The following is a 10801-nucleotide window of genomic DNA, read 5'->3' on the forward strand; positions in this document are numbered from 1 at the left end:
GCCATCCTTCCTGTCAGCGTCTTCCTGCTTTGCTTCAACCGTCTCCCCTCTGGTGGCCACGCCCTCCTACGCTGCCAGGCCACGGGCGCCGGTGGGTGGGCAAAGGCAGGGAGCCTCACAGGAAACAGGAAACCATGAGAGAGAGGAAGCCACGGGGGTGAGAGGCGGCAGCGGCGGCGGCGGCGGCGGCCTTGACGTGTCACAGCTGCCACAGTCGCTCTGAGAGAATGACTCTGCCTGGCAGGCTTACTGTCCCAATTACTCCCCCGTAAACAAAGGAGGAAGTTTTGCCCCATCGTGGGCACATCCTTCCTTACCTCCCAACACACGCATCCCCGTCCCCGACGCCATCACAGCAGCCCAGCGAGAGTTTCCGCTCTCCCTCTTTCTGCCATCACATGAGAGGCGTCGAAATGCGCCGCAGCCCTTCGCTAAGGTGTCACTTATGAAAGGCGCCGTCCCCGCTGAATACGGACGGCAGTACTCGGGTTCACACGCGGCGCCCTGCTTTTTTGTCTCCCTGTCTCCTCATGTCTTCTGATTTGTTTGAAGATGATGACTGCCTGCTCTTTTTAGGTCTGTAGCGAGTGGCGTCGGAGCGGGAGGCACATGGCTTCACAGCGCTCACACATCTTCCTGAAAGCTGCGGGAGGATGCAACCTGCTTCAGTACAGGATGCAGCCCGGCTCCTGGGTCGGCCTGGACGGGTTTCAGCTCAGTTTGGCTTTGGTCACCAAACTCGTTCCTTTTTCAGGCCATGATCACGTCAAATGTCCTGTTAATACATTTTAGGGTTAGAATAAATGAAAGATGTCTTTGGAAACACGTCATGCTCATTTGGCCTCCGAGCAGATACATTGTCAGGCATGTGCACAGGGTTAATAACGGATGAAGTATTACAGATATCATTTTAAAAAATCCTAATCAATCCATATTACGTCCAATTATATTATAGTTGCAATTTGAAGGATTACTTGAATACATTTGTGATTGCCTTTAAATATGGTTATTTATTTAATTTTTAAATTTGAATTATGCCAGCATGATTTTTTAAGGGTGATTTGATATGGTCATCACTGAGTATGCAAAATGCATGTTTTAAGATGGAAAAAAGAAGAAGGAATATTTGTGAGACTCAAATTTGAGGTGTGTTTGATTGACAGGTAACTCTGGCTAGCAGTGGCTGTGTTATGTTACTGTTACAATATGATCAGTTTTCTTCAAAACATCAAATGGTCATGAATAATTAATCAAAAACAAAGGACAAAGGTGAAGTTAAAGCTGTAGATTCTGTCTCCCCCATGAGGGATTCTAAGTAATGACAGCACCACTGTCGGCGCGTCCACATGATACAAGCCTTCTGTGAACGTGTACCTCCCCCACTCCTCCTCCTCTTCCCAGCTGCTAGTAGCCAAGGAGGACACGGAGGATTAAAAATACATGATGGACAACCGTCTGAACATAGTCCTACTGAGACATCCAGAGAGAGCTGTGTGGAGCTGAGAGTCTTAATGAGCTTTGGAGCAACTCATTTGCTAATGGCTCCAACATAACGGACATTCCTCAATATTCAAATGTACACACTTAAACTATTTTTTCAACCTGGAGCCTATATTCCAATGTTTTTGATCTTAAGTAATGGCAACGTACATGTTACCTTATGAAACAATAACAGCATTGACACATCCACTGTTCTCCATCCACCAACCTTCTCTCTATGTGGAATGTGTCATAGTGCGCGTCAACTGTCAGCATCAAATCCAAGCTTCCCATTAATTTCTATGGGAGCAGCAGTGGGGGTGTCAAGTTGACCGCTTCTCATTTGACTGGATTCATGTTTATTCAAATGAGGAGCGGGCATCTCAGCTCACCGCCTCTAATATTAAAATATTTTAAACCATACTTTGTCGATCTGAAAAGAAGACAGGTGTCACATCTGCGTAGCCTTTTTTTGGCAAAAGTATTTTTTAGAAACACATTTCGGTAATCAAAGAGATTCCTTATCCCAAACAAGCCACCAGATAGAGCCACTGGATGAGTTGGTCCAATCAGCTTTAGTCATCGCATTTCTTTTAACTGAAAATTAGGCCCTATGTTCCCACAGATTCCACATTTTTCAGATTTGTTTAAAAAATTAGGCCCTGTGTTCCCACAGCCCTATGTTTCCCCATTTCTAAGATTTTTCATAAAATTAGGGTTAGAGTTAGTAACATCAAATTGGGAGAAAACCGGATACAATCAAATACAAATTTGATACAAAATACTAATTTTGGAAAAAAACTGTAGAAATGTGGGATCTGTGGGAACATAGGGCCTAATTTTCTATGAAACAAATCGTGGAAATGCGGGAACATAGGCATGCTCCCCTTGCAGATGAGCTTTGTTATCTAAAGGCTAACGTGTTTTGTCCTTCAGGGTCTGCAGCTCTTTTTGTGTTGTTGTATTTTACCATTTTTTTCATGTTGTTCAGTGTCACTGGCACAATAATAGAAGTGAATTTTAGTTTTATTGAGATGTGCAGGTTCCCAGTAGTCAAAATGGAGGTGTGGCTGTTCTTCTCCGGCTGTATGAATGTTTCTATTCTATTCATACCTACATGTCTGAGCAGCTACGATAAATTAACAAACCAACTTGAAGTGTCAGTCTGAAGAATCATTTCTCTGTTCTCCATTAAAACAGCCGGACTACAGATCCTCCCTTTCCATTTTGCTGCCTGTCTCCTTCCATCCCCGTTCCACGACTCATCTGTCACTGCTGTTATTTTTCCACGTGCCTCGGAGCAACAACACAACCTCCTTCCCCCCTGCCTTTGAAGGAGTAAACCAAACCGGTGAGCTTAACGCATTTCTAATGAGCCAACGCCGGTTGGAGTCTGGAGATTAGTCATCTCTCGTCCCCGGCAAGGATCACGTTCGCCGAGACGCACCATGTATCATCCCCGCGCCGCCATCAACGCCTCGGCAGAAGCACCAAAAAATGAAAAAGCGCCTCCATTGCGAATAATTGACTTCGTTTTGCTGATGTCATAAAAAATTCCCTAAAAAAATCAGTGTTTGTTTGGCTGCTGGGTTCATAAAGAAGCAGTTCGAAGGATTTAGGAGGGAATCTCTTCTCGTTGGAGGAGGCAGTTCCTCAATTACTGTTTGACAGATGGCATTGTCTTTAGATATGCTGTCATATTCATATAAATAAGCCTCGGTGGCGTCATCCATTCACCAGTGACAGATAAGAGAAGAACAAAGTGCCTGGCAGGTGCTAAGAAGGGCCTTTCTAAGTCACGGCTGCATACAGAGGAGATCTTCTCTCTGTTATTCCCTCTCTCCGGCTGTCTCATTAGCAGCTAGCTTTGGATCTGCAGAGCTGCCATGTCCAAGGAAGGGTCGTCTTTCTTCCGGGAAATGAACAAGGCGTCCCTCCTCTCTCTCGGAGCCCACTAATTACATAATCGGATTGCTGTGGAGATGAAAGTGGCTCAAATGAGGAAGTGAGACTATGTGGTTATTGCTACGGAGAGGCTACTAATTCCCCACCCTACGACAAAACTCTTCAACTGCACGTCTCCAAACCCGATCACTCGCTCAGGAGTTCACATCTCTCAGCCAGGGATCCTTTCTATATACTATGTAACCGATAGGGATGTTTATTATTAATTATTGAAGTGTTTGAGATGTGGTTCTCCTTTTGATTGGTGGTTGCGGCCTGTTATATATCATAAAGATCACATTGTTTGATATGGTGAAAAAAAGGACGGAATAAACTCACAACGTGCAGTGACAGGAAAATAAAATAAAAGGATTCATGTGATCCGTAACTGAGCCCTAAGTGACATTGAGGACAAGGCTTTGAAACAGCATTCGAACTATGATAACAAAAAAAGTTCAACACTCTTACTCAGAGTGTTTTAGCCTCAAAGTCCCGAAGAGGCAAAAAAATGTACAGTATTACAGAAAAATTCATCGATAAATAAACCTAGCATAGGTAAGAAGTGTCATGCTGTACAGACTGCAACCCTTTGAGGCAAATATGTGATTTCAGGATTATTTTTTCTTATTCATCATCTCGTGGTGACCCTCTGGCTTATTTGGCAAACCTTTTTCGGAAGCAATTCAAAGGTGCCAGAACATGTGATCCAGAACCCATTTCACCAACAACCATAGGCGTATGTTTTGGTGGGGATTTCGCTCTCTCCAATATTTAGAAGAGATTTGTTCTCCTTAAAAAAAATATGAAAGACAAGCCACTCCCCAATAGAGGGCTCGAAACATGTATGAGACACAAGAACTGTCTTCTTTTGCAGTATCGGGGGGGTAAAGAACACAACATGGCCGTGAAAAGAAAAGATAGATAGACATAGAGACAGAAAGACAGATTCGTCGTTGAGATGAGCATGACTATTAAAAAAATGATCTTTAAAAAAAGAAAAAATCCCCAAACGTTATGTTTAAGGTATGCAGAAAATGTTCAGCAATGCAGGAGAACAGTGTTTTCCATTACATAAATAAAGACATTTGCACCATGAATTTGCATGCCATGGAGTGTTTGACACCCATGTTTTTTTGCTTCATGGGGGATGACCCCCCTCCATTATTACATAATGTATCCTGCCTAATGTTAAACCAAACCTACACCATTGCCAACAACTGTGTGTTTTACATTCACAGAAAGCTATTGAAAACTATTAATCCCTATATTGCTTAAAGGATAACTACAGTTTTCTTTAACCTGGACCCTATGTTCCTGTGTGTTTGTGTCTAAGTGACTGATGGGAACAACAATCTGTGACATCGGTTTAGTATTAAGAGAGATCTCTGCGTTCAGCAGCGGAGAAACAAGCTACAATGAAAGTTAATAGAGCAATTTTCAGCTTGTATTCACCTTCACAAAAAGTGCTCGTTATGCCACTGACAGACTCCGATTAATTTTCTAAGTTTCTGATAACATTGTGGAAAGGATCCCTACAGAGAAAGACCTCTAAAACCTCTTTAAGAACTTTATGTTTAACCAGAAACAGATCTGAGATCACTAACCCTGAACCCACCAGACTCCATTTAAAAAACAATACAATACTTTTAGGGTGTATAGAGCCAACATATTTTCTCAACTAAATCGGTAATCTTTGTGTTTATTTCAACATGAACTAGAGTTGTGATGGTTGGAAAAGTGGAAAAATGACCCACCAAGGTTTTTCAATGTTTTTTTCCTTTCTCTCAACTTTAAATGAGATGGATTTTGTGCTGCTAAAATGATAGTTTATTTACATGGAGTTTGGTGGGTTTAGCTAACGCAGTTTTGTGGATGTTTTGATGTTTCAAAAAAGAATCTTACTCTTTAACAGAAAGATCAACCTCCTCACCCTAACCCTAACCCTGCTTAATTTCAATCAGTCACAAAAACATAGGGTCCAATGGGGAAAATTGTTTGAAAGAAACAATAGTTACCCTTTACAACCTCACAGAGCAACAACTATCTTCAAAACTGCATTAATTTGGGGTTGAATATTCCCAGCCGTGCTCCTCTTCCTCCACCAGGCCATCTGAGCGTGCCCGTAAACGAGCCCAGTGACCTGTAAGACGAGGTCTGGCCGGCCGCCTCCCTCCACCTGTAGCCTTTCACTTTCCTCACTGTCCAAACTGACATGCCTCTCTTAATTTGATTGGCATTTTCTATTTATTTACCATGCAACAGAGTGTTTCTCTGCTATTTGCTTCCAGATTAGCCAATAAGAAGCTAGAGGAGAGGCACCCCCTGCAGTAGTTGTGATGTCACCAATGCAGATTGAGTACCCAAAATGTTTCATGTTAAAGTGGAAGAGACGGAGAGGATGTGGGGAAAGAGCCAATTTAAGGGGTGAAATTTCAATGGTTGGCGCCTCTCTGTTTACCCTGATAGTTCATTTGTTTGCTGTGAGGGGGAGAGAATCTTCACTCACCAGCAAATGAATTGTGCATTTAAATTGTACGCCAAAAGCTAACATGGGTTCTGAAGGCCAATCAGGTGTCAGGGTTGTGGACATTTTGAGATATCTCTTCTTCCTTTTTTAATTCAAACCACAACCTGTCCTTTACAACAAGATCAGCATGGACTGAAAATCTCTGCCTACCAATTCATTTGTAGCATTTAGGAATGAAAGCCTTCCAGGACGGAGCAGGGTGAGAGTTTTTATTTTTTTATTTTTTTATTTTTTTATTTTTGCCAGCAGCTCTGACATTGCTTCTCTTGGTGGCAGCGTATCACCATCTGAATCTTTCCATCCACATCAGGGGAGCAGAGCTGTGACTACAGGGATTAGACTAATCACACATTCACCCAGGAGGCTGCACACACACACACACACACACACACACACATACAAGAGATCCTGCGTGAGCCATGACCTTATTTCTAATGTCTTTTCATGGCCTCTCATTTACTACAGCAGCACCCCGAGCTCATGCTAATGCACAGATTTCACCACGCTCTGTTTTACATAAGTAAACAGGGCTTTACATTATTCAAGTTTGCATTTTCCACTACTTTCTTTCATAAGCTGATGTAAAACGTCTTTTTATGAGCATCAATAGTACATTCCTCATTTATTTTCCTAATAAATCAATAGACTACAAATCACTGAGGGGGTGGGGTGGGGGGGCTTAACAAAAGAATGTCACAATGAGCAGGATTTTCCATACACAACATACAGCAGTGTGATCAAAGCGACAGTTTTCAGTTGAATATAGTGATATACACTGTGTGTACTGTGTGCACATAGCAAAGGATTCAGTGTTTCCCTACTGGAATAAATAAAAAAATTCCACTTTCCTTATCACTCACACAAATTACAGTTCTTTCTCCATTGCTTAAGCACTATTTTGGAAACAGGGACAGGTTTTTCAACACACTACGCACAATTAGCAGAACACCTCAGACGCACCTCATCTCTAAAAACCATATTTGCATTATCTTAATTGTGTTTCAACCAGTTACACACCGCTGTTGTTAACCCTAAAACACTTTTAGCAATTTTACTGCTCAGTGATTAGAGTACTGTAAATGAAGTACACAGAGAAAGTGCAAATATACAATATGTTCTACCAAACATTACACAAGACCAATGCTGCAGTATGAGGAAAATATCCTTTATTTCTCTCCATTTACCCAAATCAACATGGAGAATCACGACAAAACATGTCCCAGTTTTCATACTACAGCTACTACAGTACCGGGTATAACTCAGCAAAAAACAGACAAACTGTGCTACAAAAATACTGTGTCCAGGTTACAATTACAGTAAAAAACAGGAATAAATTAAAAGAAAGATCTGAAAATACTAAACTTGCCTGTTGCATTTTCATAGGGCTTGAACCTGATTGGTGTGTCTACGATCAAGCTATTGTTTGGTTACCTGATGTTTCACAGGTTTGGTCACATGACAGTCAGTGACATCATGATATACTTTGGTGTCTAATGTGTACGAGTGGGTTTAGTGTTTTGCAAAAAGTGTGAGGCTGACATTGTGCTTTTAGGTTTTGATATTTGTGTGATACTTTTTTATGTTGGTGTGTAAGCAACCTGCAAAAACTGCAAAAAGGTTTGTCTGAGACGTGCAAAAATACTTTGGTTTGTGCATTTTCTGCCTTTTTGTCATCATCGTCTAACCCCAGCGTAGAAACAAAAGAAGGGGGGAAGGAGAGAAGAGAAACAGGTCCATCAGATTCAGATGAAAACCGTTTTCTTCACCACCTCCTCCTTCCTCCTGCATTCTAATCAACACTCGGTGCTTCTAATTTATGAAATGTAATTCTGCCCTCCACTGGTATGAAGAAGGTGCACACACACACACACAAACACACACACTCACACTCACTCAGGAGGGGTTATTTCTTTCTCTAAACCATTGAGAAAAATACAGTGTGTGTGTGTGTGTGTGTGTCTGTGTGTGACAAAGTGTGTGTTTAGGGAAAACAAGTTTGAGAAGCAGGTGATTTGTATTACGGGTCTCCCTAAAATTATAATTATACTCTGACTTTTTTTCCCCCTGTTAAGCATAATTAGCTGGCTGTAATTTAGTTGTGATTCAGCAGCATAATAAGCATTTATGTTACACTCAAATTAAATGGAGTCAATGAATATTTTGCATGTTAGGGGAATAAAGCTAATACTGCACTTTACTGCCGACTGAACGTAATTATGGAGGCTGAAGATCCAGGACGCAAAATCATGCCTGTCTGATTACAAAAAATACATATTACTTTAATAAAGCATCACTCAGTGTTTGAATACACGTTTAATTTAACATTAATGCAATAATATTGATGTCATATATGGAGTTTTTTACAGTGTGTGTGTGTGTGTGTGTGTGTGTGTGTGTGTGTGTGTGTGTGTGTGTGTTTGCGTGTGTATGTGTGGGTGAAAGAGAGAAAGACCTTCTGATGCTGACAGAGTCTCAGTCTCCAGGGTCTAATCCTTATCCATGCAACTATTTTTTAGAGTGCTAATGTGTGCCTGCCTCTGTGTGTGTGTGTGTGTGTTTGTGTGTGTGTGTGTGTGTGTGTGTGTGTGTGTCTGTCTGTGTGTGTGTACAGGCAGCTCACCTCACTCTCCACCCCCAGTTCAACCTTCACCACCCACCACCCACCATCACCCTAGGGTGCCAGTAGAGCCTTTGTCACCCCAGGTGATGCCAGCAGCGACAGCGGGAGCGGGGTGGAGAGGGGGGGAGTAGACAACGTTCTTCTGGGACAGAGCAAAACAGCAATTCCCCTACGCACACACACACACACACACACACACACACACACACACACAATTTTGAATGATATCAAAGATCTGCCCCATCTACTGCCACCCACACACCCTCCAATACCTTTCAACTGGAGGAGCGGTGTAGTTGAGCGTCTGTGGTGGGTGGAGGGGATTGGGTTGAGACTGTGTGTACATCTATTCACTGTTGTTCTGAGACAGTTAATAGTATAACTTCTTAAATAATACTACTTAAATCTGCAAGAATGAGTAGTTTTGATGAAAGATGTGATTCATACAGAAAACACAACCCTTTGTTGATTTGTGAATGTGAACAGATATCAGACATGTGTGTTGATGTACAAATATGTATTCTTGACCCAAGACTTTACACATCTTCCCATGATAAACATGCAGAGGAGCATCGCTTTGGACCAACTTACCGGCATCATTACAATCTACATCATCATCATCACAAAAAACATTTTGAAAAGGTCACTAATGACTTTTAATATCTTATCCTATTTTGTCCCCAATTAATTAGTAACTAGTAACTAGTTACCACCCCTCTTAGTAACACTAGTTACTTAGAGGGCTGGTATCATTTCTAGTCCTTTTTTGGCTTCTAACCTCACTGCACAATGTTATACCGCGTGTGTGTGTGTGTGTGTGTGTGTGTGTGTGTGTGTGTGTGTGTGTGTGTGTGTGTGTGTGTGTGTGTGTGCGTGGTCATCAGTGGTGCACACACTACATTTCCACTGTGGGCCCTGACTTGAACATCAATAATTAACAATTTAAAGAAGATGATGTGAGTATGTGTGTGTGTGTGTGTGTGTGTGTGTGTGTGTGTGTGTGTGTGTGTGTGTGTGTGTGTTCACAACTGCATGCAGTAGGTCTACATTTCCAAAGGGGTCCCTGACTGGGGCATCAATAATTAACAATTTAAAGAAGCAGAAAAATATATATTTAGCTCCACAACATGTTTATGTTTTCGGGCTTGGCTAACAGCTTGACTTTCCATGCGGAATTTTGGAGAGTGTTAAAAGGATAGGTGCACAGGCACCATTTGTCCTGTTCATACTGACCTAAAAGATTCTTGCCTAATGTACTTTCAACAGAAGTGATGGAAGACAAAATCCACAGTCCTTGCTCTGTTACAATTTAGGTCAAAGTTTATGTGAAACTAACATGAGCCTTGGTCAAATCAAGTGGATATCTTTCACTTTTAAAAGGTAGCGTTGAAATGTGTGTAGCTTGCTTCTTCACAGACATCACTTTTGGATTTGCAACAAATACAAGTGGATATCGGAGAATGGACCGGACTCATGTATCAATAAAATGTCATAGAAAGCTTTTGATCCACTCCAGGAACATAACTGCGTTCCTGACTGTTGTGCTGTGAGACGTGTGACACAAAACAGTGTTTAGCTATATCGTGGGGTAAAAAATTGCATGTTCCGGTTTGATGTTCCGAAACACTTAAGTGTGACAAACATGCAAAGGAACAGGAAATGAGGAAGGGGGCAAACACTTTTTCACACCACTGTACCTTCAAGAGAGCTGGACAATATATCGTTATTATATAGATATTTTGATATGAGACTAGGTATTGTCTAATATTTTGTATGTTGTCTTTTCCTGGTTTTAAAAGAATCAATACAGTAACGTGATGTCATTTACTGAACTTAACAGACTGTTACAACTGTTATATTGTTTGCATTTACCTACGTAGTCATTATACTCACATTAATGATGATTATTTATCCAAAACCGGAAAGTGTAACACTATCTATTAACTGGTTTTTACATTTTGTGATATGTGCTTGTTTACTGTGGTGAGTGAGGGTGTTTCTGACCTATGGAACAAAACAAGCTAGCTGTTTCCCCTGCTCCCAGTCTTTATGCTAAGCTAAGTGAATCATAGACCAGCTCTGAACTTTTACACACAGATGTGAGATTGATATGGATCTTCTCAAAAAGAAAGCAAAAAAAGCGTGTTTCCCAAATTCCCAAACTATTCCTTTTAGTTTTCCATGCAGCAGTATATTCAAAGACGGGGCATTCAGAGTTCTCTACAGGCCAT

General features: G+C 41.5%; 1 long non-coding RNA gene across 1 annotated transcript in view; it reads right to left on the reverse strand.

Annotated features, from left to right (window-relative positions):
- Positions 1-5219: 5219 nt before the first annotated feature.
- Positions 5220-10801, reverse strand: part of LOC117935901 — a 6906-nt gene continuing 1324 nt past the window's right edge. The window contains exons 2-3 of the long non-coding RNA XR_004654842.1: positions 6514-6516; positions 5220-5348 (exon numbers count right to left, since the gene is read on the reverse strand). This is a non-coding gene — a long non-coding RNA (uncharacterized LOC117935901). The remainder of the gene's footprint in view (positions 5349-6513; positions 6517-10801) is intronic.

This window comes from Etheostoma cragini, chromosome 20 (genome assembly GCF_013103735.1).
Source record: "Etheostoma cragini isolate CJK2018 chromosome 20, CSU_Ecrag_1.0, whole genome shotgun sequence".
Classification (NCBI taxonomy): Eukaryota; Metazoa; Chordata; class Actinopteri; order Perciformes; family Percidae; genus Etheostoma; species Etheostoma cragini.